At 42.2% G+C, this 25,147-nt stretch overlaps 1 protein-coding gene across 2 annotated transcripts in view; it reads right to left on the bottom strand.

The window, feature by feature from the left end:
* Positions 1–23,021, bottom strand: part of LOC110491482 (thyroid hormone receptor alpha-like) — a 154,965-nt gene extending 131,944 nt beyond the window's left edge. For both annotated transcript variants that reach the window (XM_021564965.2, XM_021564964.2), the window contains exon 1: positions 22,431–23,021. The gene's annotated coding sequence lies outside the window, so the exon portion shown is untranslated. The remainder of the gene's footprint in view (positions 1–22,430) is intronic.
* Between the last annotated feature and the right edge of the window lie 2,126 nt (positions 23,022–25,147).

Genomic DNA, 25,147 nt, shown 5'->3' on the forward strand with positions numbered 1-25,147 from the left:
CTCGACACATTCCTGTCTCAGAGCTCTATGGACAGTTCCTTTGACCTCATGGCTTGGTTGTTTCTCTGACATGCACTGTCAACAGTGGGACTTTATATAGACAAATGTGTGCCTTTCTAAATCATATCCAACCCAAATGTGGGAAAAATAATCAAGGAGTCTGAATACTTCTCTAGTCAGCTGAACTTGTGGATACCATTTTTATGTCTCTGCTTCCAGTGCGAAGGAATTTAGCGGTAGTTTTGCGAGCCATTCGTAACTAGCTTAGCAGCTCCTAATCTCTCGAACTACCACTTTAAGCTTTTCATGGACAAGAGGCAAAAGGGGTTTTCATAACTACGTACCTTTTAAGTGTTTTAGATTTGAAACATTCAGTAAGTGAGTGTACATTTGATGGAATTTCAGAGCCACATTTTACACCCGTAGGGAAATACCTGAAAAGTGCAAACATGAATTCAGCAGCAGCATCTACAGACTTAGACAACAACTCAACCCCTGATCTCTACCCACAGCTCAGGGTCAGGGGTCAGCAGTGCATTGTGAAGCCCTGATAATTCCAACAAACTGTAGTCTCTGTCGTCCAGAGCTGTCGCCGATATTAAATGTTGGTTTCACACACACTAACGGTACCCTTTTAAAGCAGTGCACAGCGGCTATGGCTGTTTGGTGTTGCCTTGCATAAGATTGTCATGCTATTCCTTACGCTAAGGTAGCAAAGGGCTGTTGACATGTCTCTCAGAGGGATAAATATGCACCGGCACAGGCTGGCCAGATAAGGTCAGCTGTGGACTGGTAGGGTTCAAACGGTCAGTGGCCCAGGACTCCCGTGCCCTTCATTTTACACAAACAGGAGGACAGCAGGAAGGATTTAAGAGTTCACTCGGTGGTAAACGGCTAATAACGTTCCAACCTCCCGTTCAGGGTCAGTCAAGCCTCTTATTGCGGTCTGTGGGGGAGGTCGACTAGCAGCGATACTTCAATCCCTGGGTCGTCTGTCACTTCTTTTGCAAGCTGTTTCTCCCTGGCGCTTTCCGTAGCATTGTGCGGGCGGTTCACCATGTGTCTGTGTGTGACTGCGGGGGTGTGCGTGCTGGGTGTGTATCTGTGTGTGTGTGTGTGTGTGTGTGTGTGAGAGAGTTAGGAGAGCAGTGAAAGGAGAGAGCAGCACATCTTATAAGCTAAGTCAACAACATTATATCTGCCTCATTTGTTTAGGCAAAGATGGTAGTTAGCAGGGTTAACAGTGAAAGGGGAGATTGGGAAATGCCTCTCAGTGTGGAAACCCTGGCATTCAAGTATACTGTAATTTCCATTCCTACATGGATGGTTGCGCACACTGATAATGCCATGCTTAACAATATTTCAGGCTGACACAGATGGCCAGCAATGGACGAATGTATGTATGGCCTAACAGTAGACAGTATAACAATATAAACACAGTAGAGAACAGAACTGTAGTCCTTAAATACCTAACCGGACCAAACTATAACAACAAAGCCTTGGCTGGATGGAACTTGAACCACACAGCAGCCTGTGTCTGAAGCAGCTTGACTGTGGTCGTTACTATAAACACCTGTCTTCCGTGTGGGATGACAAGTGGGAGCTAGAGTCATGCCATCGTAAGGCTGATGGATAAGAAGGAATGGTTTTAAATGTAGGTAGCCTATACCATATCCTCCTTTCCACTCATTCCAGCCAAAACTACATTTTAAAAAACAAATGGGCCTCTGTCTGGACGCTAACTTAAAGTAACAGTATACCTGGATGTTTCTGGCAAAGCAATTTCGCTCTAATATACAGCTATCAGTTTTCAGACTTTCCCAGAGGAGCCAAAGTCAGTGAGTCAGTTAGCGACGCCTCACCAGAGTAGCCAAGCCAAAACCAACCCCCAGAGAGAGTTTGCCAAACCTCACTCTTGAATCATAGCCTTCTGTTTGCATATTATGGAAATCGGTGGAGCTATATTAATCTATGGGTGTAAATCACGAAAAGCATGCGGTGCAGGGTAAACAAGCGCCATGGGGGGTATGCAAATGACGACTCACTCTGACACAGATAAGTTGCTGGATTGGAACATTAAATACAATCAGGTCCATAATTACTGACACCCTTACTAAAGATGAGAAAAAAAAGACTGTATAAAATAAATAATACAAATACTGAGCTATATTGTACGCTATACAAATTTGGGGAAATTATATTTTATACTAATAAAATTGCCCAAGTAATAGAAAAACTCTCAAACGATAGGGGTCAAAGTTATTGGCACCCCTGTTGTCAATACTCCGGGACTCTCCCATTGCGAGGATAACATCACTGAGCCTTTATCAAAACATCTTTATGAGATTGGAGAACATATTGGGATGGATCTTAGACCATACCTCCATACAGCATATTGAGGACATTAAGGTACTTTTCTACATATGCTTCCGATTTTGAAACGCCAAACCCACCACTGGTGTGCGTGGCAAAATATTTCTATTTTCATGTCATCTGACCATAGCACCACCTGGAGTTTGATAAACAGCATTGGCACTTGGATTGGAACCGCTGCTACGGTCAGATGACATGAAAAGAGGCTATTCCATTCGGTTCTAGTCCATTTGTTTTCTAACAATAATACATAAATTATTTGGCGAGTATATATATATGTTATTTCATTACCCCTCTTGAACTAAAACCAATATCTTTGTGTTTTAAAGTCACTTTAATCTATGAGTGGCCGGTTGCTGTGCATAGTTTATAGAGCTGCGCGTAGTTTATAAGTGCTAAGCTGTAGCGAACACACACACACACACACACACACTAACCGAGCCAATGTGGAGATTAATCAGCTGGGGCCTGTCAAAAATGGGGCCCATCCTTCGCAGGCAGGGCAAGCCAAATAACTCTCCTTGTACTTTCTCTGCACTCTCCAATGCCCAGAGAGAGAGAAACGTAGAGAAAGAAGGGAGAGAGAAAGAAAGAAAGAAATACTTTTTTTTGTCTGGTTTCTGTATAAGCACTTTTGTGACATCTGCTGACATAAAAAGTGGTTTATAAATACATTTGATTTGATCAAAAAGGGGCTTAAGTGGTGGGCGTAACAGGGGTGTGGCAGGAAGCACGTTCGGCCCATCAGCGTGGCAGAATTTTCTAGTCGATTTTAGAGGCCCCATCTTGGAGGTGTAGAGACATTTTTAAGCCGATTTCCTACACTTCTATACATTTCTCTATGGAGCTGAGAGACAATGTTGCAGTTTTAAAAGCACATTTCCTGCAATTCTACATATTTTGCCATGCAGCTAAGAGAAAGTATTGCCGTTTTAAAGCGAATTTCCATGGGCTTTTGCTCAAACATAATAAACAATCAAATCTATTGTTAAATTCATTGTTTCTTTAAAAAAATGTATTATCCCTGACTGTCTAGCCTTTATTTTGGTGATGGTTAGTTCTGAAAGATATATATATATATATATATATATATGTAGTTTCCTGTGTGTATCAAGAATGGTCCACCAACCAAAGGACATCCAGCCAACTTGACACAACTATGGGAAGCACTGGAGTCAACATGTGCCAGGAACCCTGTGGAACGCTTTTGACGTCTTGTAAAGTCCATGCCCCGACGAACTGAGGCTGTTCTGAGGGCAAATAGGAGTGCGTCTCAATATTAGTACACTCAGTGTATAGGTCCATTATCTTTTCTACATATTATATAGCTGGTTTAAGTCGTTTAAGCTTACTCTGAAAGCATTTTTTCATCCCCAGAATGTATTTCAGGATGGACTTAGGCGCGGTGTGGATTTAGGAGAAAAAAATCCCAGAAAGAAAAATAAAGAAAAGAAAGCCAGAGATCCTGGTAAGGTCGGATAACATTCTGACACCCTTTTCAGAAAAAGGAATGCCTGACCTAATTCTCTGCCTTTCCCATTCCCTCTCAGTTCTGTGTTACAGAGGAAAGAGTATCTGGCTGTTATAGGCGGCCATTGCAGAGATGGACAAGTAGATCTTGTGATTTGTGTTTATTGTCCTTTACAAGAAATGCAAACAGCTGATGAGAAGTCTGTTGTGTTGACATCCTCAGAATAGCCCATGCCTGAACTGTGAGCATGCGCGCGTGTGCACATCCTCAAATCCGGTTCAATAATCAATTATTTCATTAGAACATTCACGCACACACACGCACGCACACACACACACGATCTCTCTGGGGCCACACGGCCAGCCTTGGCCCCATAGCGTACTCCAGATGTGGAATGCAGGGACGCACAGGGGACAGTTGGACACTTCCCAACCTGGACAAGGGTCAAGGACTCAACCGAGGCAAGGTGGAAATGGAGTATCTGTTTGGAACATGTCCCACAAGCCAATTCTACTGTACCGATTTGCTCCTCAGTCATAGAGTTCAACTCAATTTACAGGCTCTTAGGGCAAGAACAGCTGTACAGAAGACAGTTATCTATATTAACACTTGTCGTCCAAGTTGTCAAAACGTATATGCGTGTGTGTGTGTGTGTGTGTGTGTGTGTGTGTGTGTGTGTGTGTGTGTGAGGGTGTAAGAGTGCTGCTTACAAATGCATGGAGGACTATCTGTACTTGTATGTATGCATTCATATGGGTATGTGTACTCTTGTCCCGGTCAGTGAGTCTATTGCTCTAAAGGTCTGGTCACGTGCAGTAATCACAGATCCATTGCATCATGAGGATAATGTTTCCTCACACCAGGGAACTATAGAGAGATATTCACATGATCCTGAACTCTGCCCTTTCATATGAGTACATAAACACCGACACAGCCAGCTGCACTTAAACATATGTCAAAATCTTAGAGGCGTACTGTACATTGATGCATAACACCGTCCAAAATGCACAAGTACACACCTAATAGACTCTAGAGGGTTTTTAATTACTGTTCACAAAACAATGTTCATACAGGCTAGAACACTTTACAATGGAAGAAGACACCGGTAGCTTTCCTTGCTAGCTTACAGCTAAAGCAAATATCAATTAACTACCCTAGTACTTTGTTTGTGTTAATATGCAAACCATCATGCTAAATATACTGATTTCAAAGCTGTTTGCCACCAAAAACTTTATTCATTCACTTATTCTCTCTCACAAAGACTATCTAGTATTGCCTCAGCGAACTGACTGCCTTGTGAATGACATCATTACTGGTTAAAGAGACAGTGCACATTTTTTATAAAGAAAGCTCCTTCTAGGCTTGGGCAGTATACCGTATATACTGTATACTGGGGTACTTGGAAAAAGCCACAGGATGGTTTTCCAATATCGTCAATACCATCAAAAATATTTATTTGAAGATTTTCAATAATTGTGAATATTTGTAGATACTTTTTAAAGTTATTACCAGCAGTGCAATAACTTAGGAGATAAAGCAGATTGCGTTCTTCATTTCACCTGTCACATTATTTTAAATGATGAAGCTTACCGTAGTTCTCCCAGAACAGGTGAGCCACTCTCACGTGTTGGTTTGTAAATAGCACAACAGGAGAAAGCGAGCTGGTGAGTCCATAGCGTTCTATATCAATCAGTGAGTCTCTGTTGTGCAGCGCACATGAGTTGATGAAGTTACACTTGAAAGCAATTTACGTCTAAATGTTTGCTTTCAGATACATTATTCATACAACAGCCTGTTGAAACCACTTCAAATTAGTGGATTCGGCTATTACAAACATTGGCAGTAGAATAGCCCTACTGAAGAGCTCAGTGACTTGCAACGTGGCACCGTCATAGGATGCCACCTTTCCAACAAGTCAGTTTGTGAAATTTCGACCCTGCTAGCGCTGGGGGGGACCAACTCCATATTAATGCCCATGATTTTGAAATGAGATGTTCAACGAGCAGGTGTCCACATACTTTTGGTCATGCAGTGAATCTTATAATGGATTTCTGCCAGAAATCAAAGAGCTCTGGATGAGTTATCTGTACAGCTGCCATTTTTCCTTGTGCTTCCTACAAGCGTTAGTTCCCCTGTGCTTACTACTAGCGTTCTACTCATTTCTGCTCTGTGTACTACACATGCTGCTCTTCCTTAGAAAAGCATGCATCATAACTTTGTTCATTTGTGCAATTTATCTGGTTCACTTTCGCTTGAAAATGTCCACACTCACTGAAAATGACATTTAGTAGAGACTAGCTATGCTTATATAACTTCATGAGTTGGATTTGCCCGTTTCGCTCGTTAGCATTTAGCTAACATTGTCTATGTGATTTCGCTATTATTTTGTGCTAATTGTTTTAGCATTCTGGTGTGCTATGCCGGTAATACCATAAATCGCAGTATAAGAGAAGGATGGTATGACAATGTGAACATCTGGATACCGCCCAAGCCTAGCTACTTCTATGCAAATGTTGTTTATCAGTACAATAAAATAAGTCCCAAATAGAAGGGAAACAGATTGTTTGTCATCTGTAGCCCCATGAAATCACCTAAAACAAGCTCAGTAACTCAAAGCATGGATAGGCCTAGGCGACATCTTAATTTACCCAGTTTATCAATAGAGATTTACCAATCAAATAAATGATTACCATTATGTAGTTAGATTTATTTGTATTTTTAATGACTGTATAATTGACTCATTAATGCATACATGGCAGTCTGAAAAAATGTTGATGTATAGAAATTCAAACTCAAAAGCTGCCCAAAGATTGAACAGAGCAGTAGCTGATTTCATATTTTCGGATCAAGGTCCATTCTGTGACTTTGGCTAATATTCCTTCTTTTTTGCCGTGGAATCATTTTTGTATTGAGTATCGTGATATTATCGTGTATTGTGATACTAAACCTGGTATAGGTCAACATTTTGATATCGTGACAACACTACACTACATTGGGCTCCCAAGTGGCGTAGCAGTCTAAGGCACGGAATCTCAGTGCTAGAGGTGTCACTACAGACCCTGGTTCAATTCCAGGCTGTATCACAACCGGCTGTGATTGGGAGTCCCATAGAGCGGCGCACAATTGGCCCAGTGTTTTCTGGGTTAGGATTTTGCCTAGTTAAATAAAGGAAAATAAATAAATAAAACATTGCTCCAAACTGTTTTTGTGCATTAATTAGGTTGGAAATAACTTATAGGTGTTGTACAGAGTTCTTCTTCGAAAGCGAGATCTATGTCGGTCATGTAATGACACGGCACTCTATAAATATATGAAAGAAGTGTCAACAAGCTGTCGGCTAATGGGCATCCTGGTAAATCCAAATCAAATCAAACAGTCATCAGGGGTTCAAATAAATAATCGGACATTCCGATTAATCGGTCGACCTCTAGTTTAGATGGTACAATGATTCTCTACATTATACTTACTTGTTTGGTCAAATAAACTGAAATGAGGAACTATTACAATTTTATCAACCAGGAAATGTCAGGGCAATTTCTGCATAGTGCATCTTTAAATCTCTGAAATATCCCCCCCAAAAAATGTACATTTAGCTTGACAGTAAATTACTTCAGCAATCAGTGCTGATAGAGCAACTTGCTGTGGATCGGGTACGTGATTTAATCTGTAAAGGGAAGTTGTTTAGAGCAAATGCTATTTTAAGGGGGAGGAGAGAGCGAGAGAGGGTGGAGGAAGCTTGCCTTGAAGCGCTGGGCATCTTCTTATGACATGCATTATCTGAATTGGCCCACAGAATTACACCTATGGAGGCGAGCGGCTTCTATTGAGGAACTTTGAATGTCTTTGGTTTAACGTTGGACCAGAGCAAGCGTTAGCTAGCTAGCTAGCTAGCCAGCCAACTAACAAACTTGTGTGTGAAGAGAATTAACTAGAATTAATAACACATCTTACTTTTTTGTAGTTAATAAATCCAATGTGAAACAACTTGCAGTGAAAAAGTAAATCCATTCTTCTCTAATTAAACATCTCTTCCTAATTTCTGAATTACACTTGTAATATCGTCAGTAGGCTATAGTAACCTATGTAGGCTATAGTAACCTATAGTAACCTATGTAGGCTATAGTAACCTATGTAGGCTATAGTAACCTATGTAGGCTATAGTAACCTATGTAGGCTATAGTAACCTATAGTAAGTAACCTATGTAGGCCATAGTAACCTATGTAGGCTATAGTAACCTATGTAGGCTATAGTAACCTATGTAGGCTATAGTAACCTATGTAGGCTATAGTAACCTATGTAGGCTATAGTAACCTATAGTAAGTAACCTATGTAGGCCATAGTAACCTATAGTAACCTACCTATGTAGGCTATAGTAACCTATAGTAACCTATGTAGGCTATAGTAACCTATGTAACCTATGTAGGCCATAGTAACCTATGTAGGCTATAGTGACCTATGTAGGCTATAGTAACCTATGTAGGCTATAGTAACCTATGTAGGCTATAGTAACCTATGTAGGCTATAGTAACCTATAGTAAGTAACCTATGTAGGCCATAGTAACCTATGTAACCTACCTATGTAGGCTATAGTAACCTATAGTAACCTATGTAGGCTATAGTAACCTATGTAACCTACCTATGTAGGCTATAGTAACCTATAGTAACCTATGTAGGCTATAGTAAACTATGTAGGCTATAGTAACCTATGTAGGCTATAGTAACCTAGGCAAAGATTTCCAGCTGGCAGGCAGAGGCTGGAATAAGATTCTGAGTGACAGAGTGAGGGTTTGCATAGGCACTTTGCTACGATTTATGTGGGACTGGAAAAAAAATGCCCAGAACATAAAATAATGTTATTAACCGGTTCCCATGCTTTTAAAATATGTTCTGGAACAGTATAGATCGCTTTAGTTTTCGGATCGGGTTCTGTTCCTCCAATAATTGTACTATTTTCCGTTTTTTTTTGGTTCTGTTCCCTGAACCGGTTCCAACCCTTGATAGTCATGGTGTGTCAGTCAAAGACACGGACGGTGACGTTTCTACTTGTTGGTAATAGTATACCTGGCAAACAACAATCTCCATTTCTTGACGGGAAAAGTGCTAATTGTTTAAATGCAGCCACACCCATGAGGACACAATGGGAATTCACACAGACATGCACACAAACGCACGTACGGGCATACAAACACACACAAACACACCCAAGTCCCCTTGAGCTATGACTTCATTGTGACATGCACCCAACCACTGCCTCTTCACAGACACACACACACACACACTCTCACAAAAGAATATCAAGAGGCCTTCTCATAGCCAAGTCACCTGATGCATGAAATAACAGGTGTGCAGGACGGGAGAGGGAGGGAGTGACGGGGGTTAAGTTGAGAGCTGAGATAACAATCGGGACAAGATGACAAGATGACAAATGGAGGTAGAATCAGCAGCAGCGGGCACGGCAGCGTCAACAAACAGAGGAGTGTTTTGTGTCGTGGAGTTTCCTATTTCCTATGTGCAGGGCCCCCTTCGCCGGTTGGGTTGCTAGCGCGGTTGCTAATCTTCCGGAGGAGAACTCCTGCAAGCCCTCATTACAGGATCTCACCTCGGCTAGCAACCCAGCCCCAGCCCTGCCCTATCACAATTCGTATGATAATATCAGTGATAGTGATAAATTACTGTGGGTGTTCAATTAATTACTGTGGTTTATGAGATTATTTCACCACAGGAATAAAAACAAAACAAAACCAGTAACTGCCCCAGGCTTGGCTTACTGTTGAATGTACAGAAACTCAGTCGGAGTGTAATCATGTGGAGCTGAACAATATGATTCCGGAAAGTTCATCTTTCAGATGTCTCTCGTCAGACAAACATTGAACCCTGGGACTGGGATTGCGGCTCACTGGGCAAAGGGTAATGTCTTGTCCAAAGAAAATGATGGAGGGACAACATCAACACTTCAGTATAAGACAAAAAAATAAACTATAGTTATTCTCTCTGTCTCTCTCTGTAGCCAAAGGAATATTTTACACACATCTCTCTGTTCATCGCTCCAGGGAAACTGATGTGGGACTATGTGTTAAGGGAGAGAGCCAGAAGTGTGATCAAAAAACTTGGGCGCTCTCCAACTGAAGCAGCTTGCAGTAAATTAATATGTAAGCCTTGTAGTGACAGTCAAAAGGAGGCAGGATGTCATAACCCAGCACAGTAAAAGCTTAATAAGGCCTACTCTCTCACACACACATTATCCCAAAGTAAATTCACTTCCCCACACACACACACAAACACACACGCATTATCCCAAAGGAAATTCACTTCCACACACACACACAAACACACACGCATTATCCCAAAGGAAATTCACTTCCCCATACTTGGAATTCCACAGTCTTGGGTGAAGAGCCAGGGCTTTAACGAAAAGCCACGTTTCTATTTTAAGGGCCGACTGTGCAACAAGGAGCTCTTATTTGGCCTTGTATATATATATGTTAGCCAGTTAGCGTTAAAAATAAAATAGGACCCTAGTGTAAGAAGGGGCCTTAAATTTGAAAGGCTCAATGAAGAGGTGGACGGACTGCTGCTTGGGACCTGCCATACCCTCAGCTCCTGGAATAAGTCCATCGAAATTTCCTGAAGCGTGAAAGATTACAAAAACAGGGCAATAAAATGGCAGTGTTTCTTCACCATAGACACCCATTTATTCTCCCCACCCTGATTGGCAGTTCTGTGGAGGCTTCGGGAGGGCAGAGCTAAGATCGTGGCCATCTTATGTAAACTTCCGTGCTCGTTTGTAATTTCCTTCCCATTCTGTTGCAGTTTGATGATTGTTCTGAGGTAGTATGCTGACTCGGCACGCTAACTGAGAAAGTGTTTCTTGACAAAGTAAAAAATAATGGGTAAGATTTAAAAAAATATATATATAATAATAATTGGATGTTAATAAACAAATTTAGCAGTTCAATTTTCATTTAAGCAATAAAACGATGACCTATTCACAGATGGCAAGGTACAATAGATGAATAGAACTTGGTCCGCTGCCAACATTCTAATCATCCCCTTTAATTCGGTCTAGCCGATATGGCCAAAATGTCAGATTTTTTTACAGTAGGACTGTGTTTGACAGGTTCTTAATTTCTACATTTGCTTTATGAGTAGTGCGTGACCCTAGGGTGAGACCACATACATTTTACGTGATTTCAATGAGTCTTTCTCCATTCTGATTGTTTTATACTGTTCCATCAAACTTCAACCAAAAATGTATTTCCACACTGCCACGTAGGGCTGCACGATATGGGCAAAACATCTAGGCCTTATTTTTAACAAAATATTGCATTATGATTTGACTTGTGATTTACATCGAAACACTTGGGTAAACTATCAGAATCATTCTAATCCTATAGTTAGAATGTAGTGCCCACCACAGTCTGGGTTGACATGACACCAAATTAAAAAGCTTTTTCATTCAGGTCAAACAACACTGTATTCAAAGTGGCCACTATTACATTCTATCTATACATTTAGAATACTCATAGGGTCTTTATGTGGAGGCGTTATTGGGCGCGTTCGATTGGATAACTTTTGTCAAGTCGGTGTCATCGCCTTTTAAAGTGTGTTGCATTATGGTTATAAAAATTGTCGACTGCAGGAATTTGACAAAACTCCAGTGATCACAGTTTATGCAGTTCTTTATGAAGTCGCCTTCAATTCACTGCAGTTGCTTCTCACCAACTGCAACTTGCAGCCTTCACCTGCATTGTGGGAGGCACTACTTGTCAACCAATCATTGGGGTGTTTTTGTTTGACCCACGTTCACATGGCCAAAGACGTGACTGAAACAGGAACCAACTTTGCCGCGATTATAAAGCTACAGGGGGTGAAACTGAAAGTGACATGAGACTTCTCTCTAACTAATTAATTGTACACAAGCGTTGCAGTTTGTGAGTGTGTGATATAGGGGTATATTATTTATACAGAAAACCTATATAAAACTATAGCATTTATGTTGACACTGCCATGTTAATCTGAGCCTTGCTGAACTACAAGGAAACAATTATACCTTAGGGACTATTTTGTTAAAAAAAAATAAAGAGTCAAGATTAGACTACTACTTAAACTACAGTAGTTGTAGTCCAGAGAAGCCCTGTGTATATGTATACTGAATCATGCCATTCAGGGTTGCTACTCTGCTTTCCTGTGACATCTCCGCAAATCCGTCACGACTTCATTTCTCTCCCAGTGTGTAAACACAAACAGAGAGGCTACTAAAATGGGCCCATGCCAGACAGTGTCAGATGGACTCCGACTCGTAAAGCCGTCGCCCTGGCAAAAATAATGCTCCCGCGCCGCGCGCCAAATCTTCCAGCTCATGAAAGAGGTTGTAGAGCTGGAGGGAACAAGCAGTCGTAACCAGGGCTACATGACTGCTTTTGATATGTGTAAAACAGCCTCAACTCCCCCTGTCCAATAAAGGGACATTTTATACCTTATCATGTCCCTGTGAGCTGAAGTCGGCTGCAGATTAAGACAGAAAGAGAGAGAGAGGCAGAGAGAGAGAGAGAGAGGCAGAGAGAGAGAGAGAGGCAGAGAGAGAGAAAGAAAGAGAGAGAGGTTTTTGTATATTATCTACTTCACTTTCTTTGGCAATGTTAACATATGTTTCCCATGCCAATAAAGCCCCTTGAATTGAATTGAGAGAGAGGCCCTGAGGCAGAGACTGGGCTCATGGAAGTCTCGCAGTCATGATCATACTAGGAGTGGCAAGAGAGGTGGAGGAGGGCGCTGTCTGGCAACCATTTGCATGGAAATCCCAGCCGGGAAGAAAAAGCAAATAAAAAGGAGCAGAGACAGAAAAGTTATGGGGACCCTGCCTGCTAGGAAATGAAGAGAGGAGGCTTGGCTTAGCTTGGCTGGAGCTGAAAGAACAGAGACGAAAAAATCTTTGGAAAGCCACACATTTGCCTCTGAAGGCGAGACGCAGACGGTTTGTTGGTAGTGGTCTGTTTGTGTGCGCGCGTTGTCGTCTGTGGTAGTGTGCGTTATCTCAAAGACGCCAGGCAAGCTTATCAGCAGTTAGGGGGCTGCGTTGTCTTCTGAACAGGCTGAAAGCAGCCAGTCAAAGTTCAGCTTCATTAGTAGTGTAAGGAACTCAGCCGCCACTTCACTCAAGTTCACACTGAGAGGTGAACAGGTACCTACGGTTCATGAAGTTCATTGTATGTGGGCTGAAAAAGTTTGGTGCCCAAAATCAATCATTGCATTCAAGAAGAAAAGCAACATAGAACAATTTGTCACTTTTTGGGAGACCTGACCAAATTCACATAGAATGAGTTATAGATCGGACATTCTACTTGAAAGCAAGTCTAAGAAGTAGTAGATCTGTTCTATATCTGCTATTTCTATGCTTCTTGTTCTTAAGTTTTGCTTTTGAGTCTTTTACGTTCAGTTTTGTACACCCGCTTCAAACAGCTGAAACAACAATATATTTGGTTATGGAAAATATATTTCACAGTGGTTCAGATGGTACAATGATTCTCTACACTATACCAGCTTATTTTGTCACAAACTGAAATTAGGTGAACTATTATAGTTTTAACAACCAGGAAATGGTGGAGCGGTTTCTGCATAGTGCAACTTTAAGCTTAGGGTGACGTAGAAGCGCAAGTGAAATGGTGCCTGAGGAAAACCATTGGTCACTCAGAAATGACAACCCACACTCAGTAAATAGCCCCTTCTTCACCTCAGCCAATGGCGAGTCACAATGACAACCCTAAACCATTTAAGTCTCCCCTGACCTCATGTCGTTTGACCCCTATCTACTGGTTAAACCATAGACGAGTGGTCACCAACCTTTTCTGGGTCAAGATCACTTTTGCAGTCAAAAAGCAAGCTGAGATCTACCATAAAAACATGAACCTAATAAAAACAGTTCTGTAGGAATGAGGTTTGAACAGTAGGTTTAATACATTATCACAGCATATTGGCTATATGTCTGGCCTGCCAATGTTGTTCTTCTCAGACCGTATTATATTTAAAAACTCGAGCTTTGATTAGAAAATAGAGGAGTTTGTGTAGCACCTGCGAGTTCCCAGTTGTCTTGAACAAGGTATTAGTCTCAGCAGAGGGAGGGAGAGATTAGCAGAGGGTCCGCCTCTCACGACCCCTGCTCTCTCCTTCCTTTCCTCCGGTGAGACTAACCAGGAGAGGGGACACCTTCTTGTCTTCGACCTGATGGCGATACTCGAGTCAGTAACACATCTGCCTCAGGCACAAATTCACGTTGTTCCTATGACCAGAGAAAGTGAAATACTCCTCAATATTAAAATAGACACAACGAGTTGCTAATAATAGTACAAACGAAGGGCTATCGATACACTTGGCTACGCATTCATGTAGTTGCAGCGCGAACTGAAGTAGAGAGAAGCACGTTTTATGTTTTGTAATAGTGTTGAATCATTTTTTGGGGGGCAGTGCTGAATAAAAACTTAAACATGAGCCTCCCGGGTGGCGCAGTGGTTAAGGGCGCTGTACTGCAGCGCCAGCTGTGCCATCAGAGTCCCTGGGTTTGCGCCCAGGCTCTGTCGTAACCGGGCGTGACCGGGAGGTCCGTGGGGCGACGCACAATTGGCCTAGCGTCGTCCGGGTTAGGGAGGGCTTGGTCGGTAGGGATGTCCTTGTCTCATTGCGCACCAGCGACTCCTGTGGCGGGCCAAGGCTGCCGGGTGCACGGTGTAGCCTCCGACACATTGGTGCGGCTGGCTTCCGGGTTGGATGCGCGCTGTGTTAAGAAGCAGTGCGGCTGGTTGGGTTGTGTATCGGAGGACGCATGACTTTCAACCTTCGTCTCTCCCGAGCCCGTACGGGAGTTGTAGCGGTGAGACAAGATAGTAGCTACTACAACAATTGGATACCATGAAATTGGGGAGAAAAAGGGGTAAAAATTCAAAAAAATTAAACATGAACTCGCTCATTAAAACAGCAGCTCTTTGCTGTAGCTATTCTTTGATAGCGATTTCTTTTAAAACAATTACTACACATAGACTATCTATAGTAATTGTTTTTATGAAATAGCTGTGGCCAGGGTCATGGAAGCTTTAGTAGGCACACAGTTTTTTTTGCGATCCGATTGGCCAGCGCAGTTGGCACACTCAATTTATTTAGCCACAAATCTCCCGGTCCACCTGGTCGGCGGAGTTTGTCTTTTCAGACAAAGGAAATGGCAAAAAAATGGGAACTTTTGAATCAAGTGCACCTACTGCGCTCAACTGGTTGGTGACCACTGCCATAGACCGTAAAATGAATTGACAAAGCCATCAATGACGTCACCCCATTGCTTCCTATGTGAAGTCTCAGTGGGCATTTGAAGATCAGGAAGTGTTGTTTTAGTGCGTTGCCATCTTGCTTCATGGAGGAGTTTTTGGAAACATTGCACAGTTTAAGCTATTCTAGGAAGTGACTTTGCAGGCAAGCTCAGTGCTGTCCCCTCTGAGTATCTCAAATTGAAGGCCGACCGAGGTACTGCAGGTTGCAATTTATCTTTAACTTCTGTGTGCAATTTTCAAATAATCGGTTAAAGGAAATACCTCTGGTGAAATAGAAACCAGTATTGGTACCATGATTGTGTATGAAAGATGTTTTGTATCCACGAATAGAGTTGTGATTGAAATTTCAGAAAATGTTCAGATTTCACAGGAAACAAACAAACAGAAATATAGTTGCTAGACAGGATAAAAACCTGTTACTATTGACTAGAAATCAATGAGTGTGTCAAACACAGAAGCATGGTGAAGAGAGTATAAAAGGGATTATAAACTGGCTGGTTCGAGCCCTAAATGCTGATTGACTGACATCCATGGCATATCAGACCGTATACCACAGGTATGACAAAACATGTATTTTTACTGCTCTAATTACATTGGTAATCTGTTTATAATAGCAATAAGGCACCTCGGGGGTTTGTGATATATGGCCAATATACCACGGCTAAAGGCTGTATCCAGGCACTCCGCACCGTGGTGCATAAGAACAACCCGTAGCCGTGGTATATTGGCCATATACCACAAACCCCCAGGGGGACCTTGTTGCTTAAAGATAGTCACTTGTTTGTAACTGCACAAAACAACCTCTAATGCATCGGGCCAGGACATGTTTCAACTCTACCTCTGGGAGAAAGATGACATTTTGGTCAACCGTGTTAATAAAATAAAAATGGTAAACGTTGGCATTGTCACACACTGTTATAACACTCATTTATCAAAAGCGCACATTTTAAAGCCTTTGGGAGAAGGTCAGTCCAATTCAATTCAACCCGGCGGATCAACAAATTGGATGCACAATGGTATGTGAGCATATCTCAGGACAGACAACGCTGGCTATTGTTTAGCCAGTCAAACAATTTCAATTGTTATCCGCTCACATCTATGGGACCAACTCTACATTACCTTCATCTTAATCATTCAAATGGACTTTGATATAAAAGGTTTTATCCGTCGTAAAGACGATGTGCCTCAAATGCTGTCATTCGCAGAGCGACAACATACAGATCAGCTGATGGCATTTTGTGCTGGACTGCCTGCACCTTTCTGAACGGAGACCACGAGAGCAACCTGTGAGCGCATGGCATAAATCGGTGACATAATCTAATTAGTCATAAACATGAGCAGGGACAATCACGCGAGAGCACTCCGGGGACATGTGTGGGATGACTAACTCTGCTGCACAGTATTCAGGTCAAGTCGACATGAAAACCATTCACTGTCAAAGCAAAGAACATTGTAACCCCAAAAAATATCATATTTCTCAAACACAGTACATTGTCCAGTCTTAGTCGATATTGTAGAAGTAAGTAATGGAATCCGGAAAAATTCCAGTCTGGCCCCATTGCCCACTCTCACTCTCAGCCTACTGTTCAGGAAAGGGCTCGACGTGTTTGACTACCCAGCATGTCACGGTCTCTCTGTAGTCTCCTCTTCTCTGCTCTCTCTGACATCATAATAGAGTGGATTCAGATCAGGACATCGGCTGCACTGCATAGCCTGCTTATATAACTGAACTCCATCTCACTTTATCTAAGCTTCCAGCACCACTGCCCCATACAGAGAGGGACCGAGGGGCAAATGAGGAGGAAAAGCTGAAATGTCTTGAGTCAATAAGTATTCAATCCCTTTGTTATGGCAAGCCTAAATACAAATTTGCTTAACAAGTCACATAATGCGTTACATGGACTCACTCTGTGTGCAATAATAGTGTTTAACATAATTTTTTAGGAATACCTCATCTCTGTACCCCACACATACATTTATCTGTAAGGTTCCTTAGTCAAGCAGTGAATTTCAAACACAGATTCTACCACAAAGACCAGGGAGGTTTTCCAATGACTCGAAAAGAAGGGCACCTATTGGGAGATGGGTAAAAAATACATTGAATATCCCATTGAGCATGGTGAAGTTAGTAATTACACTTTGGATGGTGTGGCTCAGTTGGTAGAGCAAGGAGCTTGCAACGCCAGGGTTGTGGGTTCGATTCCCATGGGGGACCAGTACAAAAACTGTATGCACTCACTACTGTAAGCCACTCTGGATAAAAGCGTCTGCTAAATGACTAAAATATCAATGCAAGTGTATCAATACATCCAGTCACTACAAAGATACTGTTGACAGAGAGGAAGGAAACCGCTTAGGGATTTCACCATCAGGCCAATGGTGTCTTTAAAACAGTTACAGAGTTGAATGGCTGTGAGAGGAGAAAACATTGTAGTTACTCCACAATACTAACCTAAATGACAGAGTGAAAAGAAGAGAGCCTGTATGGAATAAAATTATTCCAAAACATGCATCCTGTTTGTAGTTAGGCACTAAAGTAAAACTGATAAAAATGTGCAAAGAAATTAACTCTATGTCCCGAATACAAAGCGTTATGTTTGGGGATAATCCAGCACATCACCGAGTACCACTCTTCATATTTTCAAGAATGGTGGTGGCTGCATCATGTTATGGCTATGCTTGTCATCGGCAAGGACTAAGGAGATATTTAGGATAAAAAGTAACAGAATAGAGCTAAGAACAAGCAAAATCCTAAAGGAAAACCTGGTTTTGTATCCTTTCCAACAGACACTGGGAAACAAATCCACCTTTCAGCAGGATAATAACTTAAAACACAAGGCCAAATATACACTTGAGTTGCTTACAAAGATGACATTGAATGTTGCTGAGTGGCCCAGTTACAGTTATGACTTAAATCAGCTATAACATCTACGGCAAGACTTGAAAATGGCTTTCTAACTTGGCAGAGCTATAAAAAAAATATGCTAATATTGTAAAATCCAGGTGTGGAAAGCTCTTAGAGACTTACCCAGAAAGACTCACAGCTATAATCACTGCTAAAAGTGATTCTAACATGTATTGACTCAAGGGTGTGAATACAGTACTAGTCAAAAGTTTGGACACACCTACTCATTCAAGGGTTTTTCTTTATTTTACACATTGTAGAATAATAGTGAAGACACCAACACTATGAAATAACACATACGGAATCATGTAGTAACCAAAAAAGTGTGAAAAAAATTCAAATATATTTTATATTTCAGATTCTTCCAAGTAGCCACCCATTGACTTGATGAAAGCTTTGCACACTCTTGGCATTCTCTCAACCAGCTTCATGAAGTAGTCAGGTTCGTGCCATGGGGGAGATCTTCATAAGCTATACTCAGCCTTGTCTCAGGGTAGTAAGTTGGTGTTTTGCAGATATCCCTCTAGTGGTGTGGGGCTGTGCTCTGGCAAAGTGGGTGGGGTTATATCCTGCCTGGTTGGCCCTGTCCGGGGGTATCTTCGTACAGGGCCACAGTGTCTCCCAACCCCTCCTGTCTCAGCCTCCAGTATCTATGCTGCAATAGTGTATGTGTCGGGGGGCTAGGGTCAGTCTGTTTTATCTGGTGTAATTCTCTTGTCTTATACAGCGTCCTGTTTGAATGTAGGTACACTCCCTCTAATTCTCTCTCTCACTCCCGGAGGACCTGAGCCCTAGGACCATGCCTCAGGACTACCTTGCCTGATGACTCCTTGCTGTCCCCAGTCCACCTGGTCGTGCTGCTGCTCCAGCTTCAACTGTTCTGCCTGTGGCTATGGAACCATTACCTGTTCACCGGACGTGCAACCTTGTCCCGGACCTGCTGTTTTCAACTCTCTCTCTCTACAGCACCTGCTGTCTCGAACTCTGAATGCTCGGCTATGAAAAGCCAACTGACATTTACTCCTGAGGTGCTGACCTTTTGCACCCTCTACAACCACTGTGATTATTATTATTTGACCGTGCTGGTCATCTATGAACGTTTGAACATCTTGGCCATGTACTGTTATAATCTCCATCCGGCACAGCCAGAAGAGGACTGGCCACCCCTCAGAGTCTGGTTCCTCTCTAGGTTTCTTCCTAGGTTCCTGCCTTTCTAGGGAGTTTTTCCTAGCCACCTTGCTTCTTCATCTGCATTGCTTGCTGTTTGGGGTTTGAGGCTGGGTTTCTGTATAAGCACTTTGTGACATCTGCTGATGTAAAAAGGGCTTTATAAATACATTTAACTGATTGATTGACTGATAGTTACCTAGAATGCATTTCAATTAACAAGTGTGTCTTGTTAAAATTTAATTTGTGGAATTTCTTTCCTTCTTAATGCATTTGAGCCAATCAGTTGTGTTGTGACAGGGTACGGTTGGTATAAAGAAGATAGACCTATTTGGTAAAAGACCAAGTCCATATTATGGCAAGGACAGCTCATATAAGCAAAGATAAACGAAAGTCCATCATTACTTTAAGACATGAAGGTCAGTCAATCTTACTGATATCCCCCCCCCCCCCCCCGTACTAAACATAAACAGTATGCACTAATACACACATAATAAACCATGTAAACCTGTACACATTAGTGCATTTTTGTTGTTGTTGTTGTTGTTGTTGTATCTTTAACTCTTATTTTACCAGGTAAATTGAGTGAGAACAGATTCTCATTTACAGCAGCAACCTGGGGAATAGTTACAGGAGAGAGTAGGGGGGGGGGATGAATGAGCCAATTAGAAGCCTGGGATGATTAGGTGGCCATGATGGTATGAGGGCCAGATTGTGAATTTAGCCAGGACACCGGGGTTAACACTCTTACTTTTACGATAAGTGGCATGGGATCTTTGGTGACCGCAGACAGTCAGAACACCCCTTTATCATCCCATCTGAAAGTGACGGGAACCCAAAATGTAGGAGGCTGAGTTACTGTACACAAATGAAATCATTGAAATACAGAAACTTCCCAAAGCCCACACAGGGTTTATTTGCTTTCAGAAACATGTTTATGGTGTAATGTCTGATTTGGCCAAGGGCCGAGGCTAATCAACCGAGGCAAAGAAGACAGAGTTTTAAACACCTAGGTAATGATTAATGTGTAGGTGGAAATCTGGATGAAAGTCAAGGACTCGATGTATTAGGTTTTATCATAGAGCTGGGAAATATCTCCCTCCCAAATGTAAACAGCTATCAGTATCCCTGATATTTGCCCTACCACTTGTATGGCGTTGTTCTGAACCCACTGCCCCCAAGTCGTTGTGACATCGTCAAGTTCGCCACGCCCACCCCGTCCATTGGTCTGCCCTTAATGGAGATTGTGCGCGCCCGGTCGAGCGTGTGTAGCAAGCTAATTAGTTTAAATATCAAACAGTACTGCCACAGCAGCATAACATTTGATTAACACTTGATAACACTTGATTTACATCACCATCAATATTCGGCCTGGTTGGCTGATAGCACTTAATAATTTCCTTAGCTGCGGGAAAGTTGCTGGAGCTGCTGCAGCACCCCTGATATATGTAAATACATGTGCCAAAGTTATAGAATTACTGCTGTCTGTTCAGAAAGAAATGACATTTTCAGAATAGCCTACTGTACCCGAGTAGTCCTATAATGTAGCCACAGAGGATCAATAGCTTTTTATTTTTTATTGCCTAGATGTGGTTGGAAAGCAAAATGGCTCCTGCTGAAGAGAGAAGACTCTAATCTGTCTGCTTTAAGCTACCTTAATATTTAATCAACTTCCAAATAGGCCTATTGAGCAAACATTGTTTTAAGTAAAACAAGAGAGAAGTAGGCTTTGGCACGAGCGCATAGCGAGCTGTGCATTATTAGGCGAGTCAGTGAAACTGAAAAGCTTTTTTAGGACTATAATTTTCTTGTCATATTGTACAATATGTGTGTCTCCACACACACCTAGGCCCAGGCTATTGATGGATTCAAGACAAGGTTGTTTTTATTGATCTTAGATTCTCAGTTGGTCAGTGTCAAAGTAGCCTGTCATTTCCATCAGTTGTGCCGTATTACAAAAGTATCCAGTCCTGCACAATGATGTATAATTGCATGAAATGCGCTTATAAAAGGCCACATTTTTCCTGGACCCTAGGCTCCTAAAAATGGTCCCCATGTGGTCAAAAACAAAACCATCAGTGATTGGATCATTTCGAACCAATCAGAGTATCAAAGCCAATGACACATTTTCAAAACGCCGCTTTACCCATGTGTGTTCTGGGTCTGGCCCAACCCATCCGTTTCTGGGACCAATCAGACGGTCTAGAATGGATTTGCTCGAGGGGGAGGGGGGGCATTCCTGCAGAGCCAGGAATGACCAGATGCAGGAACGCCCCGAATTGCGGGCTGCAGTTGTACACTATTGACTGATTGAGGAGAAGAAACTTTAATGTCCATAGGCGTGGTGTTGCGTTTGGCCAGAGCATAGAGTTTGGATAGCCAGGCAACATTTAAATGGACATTACTGTATGACAGCACTAAGAAAACAGACACATTTATTATAATAGAATAGTAAGTAACGTTGTACCAAGCTATTGACATTACACAGGAATTTCCCAAACAAGACTAAATGATATGGCTGTGCGTAACTGCCATGTGTTCCATGATATTTCCCAGGTCCATATTGTTGGTATGCCCTATGACTGTCAATATTCCTGGAGCTATAGGCCTAGAATTATCCGTTTCATTCTGCGGTATCATAGCAAATGTGATGTGTAATTTGTACTGTAACCCTTAGAAGTTGGCAGTTAGCCAAACTATTTGCTGCAACTGTGCTACAAACATACCTGCACCAGATTTGAACAATATGACACTTACATGCTAAAATAATATTTGAACCTCCTACACACAAAGCCACACAACCTGCACAATAATAGACAGGTGCGTGTGTGTGTGTGTGTGTGTGTGTGTGTGTGTGTGTGTGTGTGTGTGTGTGTAGTATCATAAATTAATAAATACAAGTTAGGCCCCTCAGTTGATTATGTGAACACATTGCACACGGACTATCTGCATCGACAACTACATCAGACAATAAATTAAATAAACACTACAACAACAGTACAACAGTAATTGCGGCGAATTATATTTTAGCACGCAAACTGTAGGAGGCCAAGGTGAAGCTATACTGTAGCCTACATAACGCTGCTGATCTGTCAAACCATGCAGCTACTAGGGCTAGCTTGGACAGAAAAATACGCACAAATGCGACATACACGGTGGGTAGAACACGTTTGAAAGTAAATATGTGCCAATGAGACTCACCGTCAGGTTCTTCTACTGTTTTGGACGGGAATACGGTTGTTTTGAGACTGAAACGAGGATGAAAAAGTCAAAGCCTCTCCGTATAAAGCGCAAGTGGAGTGGTAGGGTATGCAACTGCACAGTACCGGGCTTTTCTATTTAAAAAAATTCCTCTGCAAAGCGCCGCTTGCCGTCAAAACGTCTCGTGCGGTTCCTAATTTGCACTTAAACAAAGTCACAAGGTGCTCTTTATTTGGGATTTCCCATGAGGTGTGTGTAAAAAGGTGCTCCAGTAACGTTTCGGTAGGCTGCCACGACAGGGAAATGGAATCAAGAGATATACTATTGCTCCTCCCTCCGCATATGTACAGTATGGGGCGCACACTGCTCTGGGCCAATGCAATGCTCTGGGCCCGCATAAAACAATTTAATAAAACTAGCTATCTACCGCTCTCTACAGGACTACCACTCTCTACAGGACTAACACTGTAAAGTACAAACACATCTACCTCTGATTCTAAAAACGTCTTTAAAAGTAGCAATATTCGCTTTGAATGTGAGACCATGAGAATGAATGTAGCCTAGTGTGGAGATGTTGCGCATCCCCTGGCATTCACACTGATACAAGTCTGGCGTGGTGCGTTATTCTCGTCCTCATATAGGCTAGGTTCGCCGAGGACGCGGTCCAGCTCCTCCCTTCACAAAAAAGAATGAAAGACCTCAAGTACCTGACTTGCCTTACCCGATGGGAGATGAGGTTAGGTGAGGACCATGAATGAGCTTTTCTCAATAAGACAAAACCATTTTCAATCAAACTATTAAATACCCTAAAATAAATTACACCTATGAGATGAAAATATGAGGCTATTAATAAAATAAAACAATTCTTATCACATGCCATGCTTATTGTCTGCTTATAATGATACACCTTGAAGGTATTCTATAGTCTACAGCATATTTGTATGGACCCTGAAAACCTACGCATCTGACTGACAATATTTTGCACCGAACGCTGAGGGAGGACTTGGAGACAGGGCTCAACACTTGGGCAATGTTAAATACTCTACAGATAGCAGATGGGAAATTGTTATTAATAATGCGAGAAAGCCTGTCTGCAAAGCAGAAGTTTGGGTCGTATCCAAGAGCAATATGGGAGTGGATTGCATTTTCTGTCATATTGTATCAGTAGGAAGAGCTCCACATGTTACTGCCTAGAGACAACAAACTGGCTAGCTTATATAAGGATTTGATTTAATAACTTCCAAAATATGTATTTTACCATGACCCCAATGATGATGATTCCAAAACTGTCCATTGCTTTATATTAAGGTGACGTGCTAAAACATGACAACTTTTGCTTCCATTCGGCCTAAATAATCCCCCTCTTTTTCCCATTAAACAGAGCACTAAGATTTATATCATGGCTGACAGATATTTCCATCAATAGCATATGGATCCTTTTCTAGGTGGTAAGAGCTCATATATAAGAATTATGCTATTTCTGCTGTTAGAGAGAACTCACACATTAAATGGCACAGGGTTTGAGAAATCATGAGGCATGATGATATATGCTTCCAAGGCATCAACGATGATTCCGAAAAATTCTGTCTATTTCACCCATTTCCATCTCATCTAAGAGCTGCATGGACATGGCTGAGCAGAATGTATGCTTACTGGCTCGGTTCAGTCAAACCTCAGTCACATCATCTAATCTTCCAGACAAATATGTTTAGAGAAAAGCACACTATCAGGTGTATTAGGATATGTTTTCAGAACATTTAATGCTAGCACTTGTGACATGTACATTGGATGGAATCAACTATCGATTGAAATCCCCCGTGTGAGGGAATAGAGATGGATCCTTCGTTGCTAAACCCTTGTCAACATGGTGTGTGCCTGACTGATGTACAGCAGATGGGATCTGGGAGGTTTGATATGGGGAGTTGCTGTCTTTGATGGCAGCACCCTACACATTTCCGTTTGATCACACTGAGCAACAGTGTTTTCCCCCGGAACAAAGCAGCTAGTCCATCATAGGCTCATCTGACAGTCTGATCAAATTTATGTGTGTGTGTGTGTGTGTGTGTGTGTGTGTGTGTGTGTGTGTGTGTGCGTGCGTGCGCGTGCGTGCGTGTGTGTGTGTGTGCGTGCGTGCGCGTGTGTGTGCCTGTGCGCGTGTGTGTGTGTGTGTGTGTGTGTGTGTGCGTGCGTGTGCATGTGTGTGTGTGCGTGTGGGTGTCTGTAGGGGATTGAAGGGGCAGAGTGGAGGACTAGAGTGTCGAAAGGGCAATAGTAATTATTTTAGCTTCCATCGTGTGTTCAAATGACATGTAAACAAAGCAGTCAGTCCAATCACTGACTAGAGCACCCAACTGTTGTTCAATCCCTCTTGATATTGGTTGCTAGTCCCCCGCTTTAACCACTAGGCTACCCTGCCTAGTGGTTAAGCAAGCAAGCTGTATGTGAATGCAGGGCCTTTGATGGCGAACGTTCTCCAGCCTTTAGCATTTTTAAACTAAAAGGCATTGTTTCCAATGTATCTCACAGATTGCTGTGTGCAACAACAGTGGAACAGGAGGTTTGTTCCAGTTTGATCCCACAATCAGCTTTTTCATGTTGAAAGGCAGTGTTGAACGAAACCATCAGCCTTCCAATTTTACCTCTTCTTTGTCACAAAGAGGTTGACAGCTACTGGAGATGGTCTACGGTTGTCTAAGTTTGGCTAACTGCCATTAACT

The sequence above is a fragment of the Oncorhynchus mykiss genome, chromosome 16, assembly GCF_013265735.2.
Source record: "Oncorhynchus mykiss isolate Arlee chromosome 16, USDA_OmykA_1.1, whole genome shotgun sequence".
Lineage (NCBI taxonomy): Eukaryota > Metazoa > Chordata > Actinopteri > Salmoniformes > Salmonidae > Oncorhynchus > Oncorhynchus mykiss.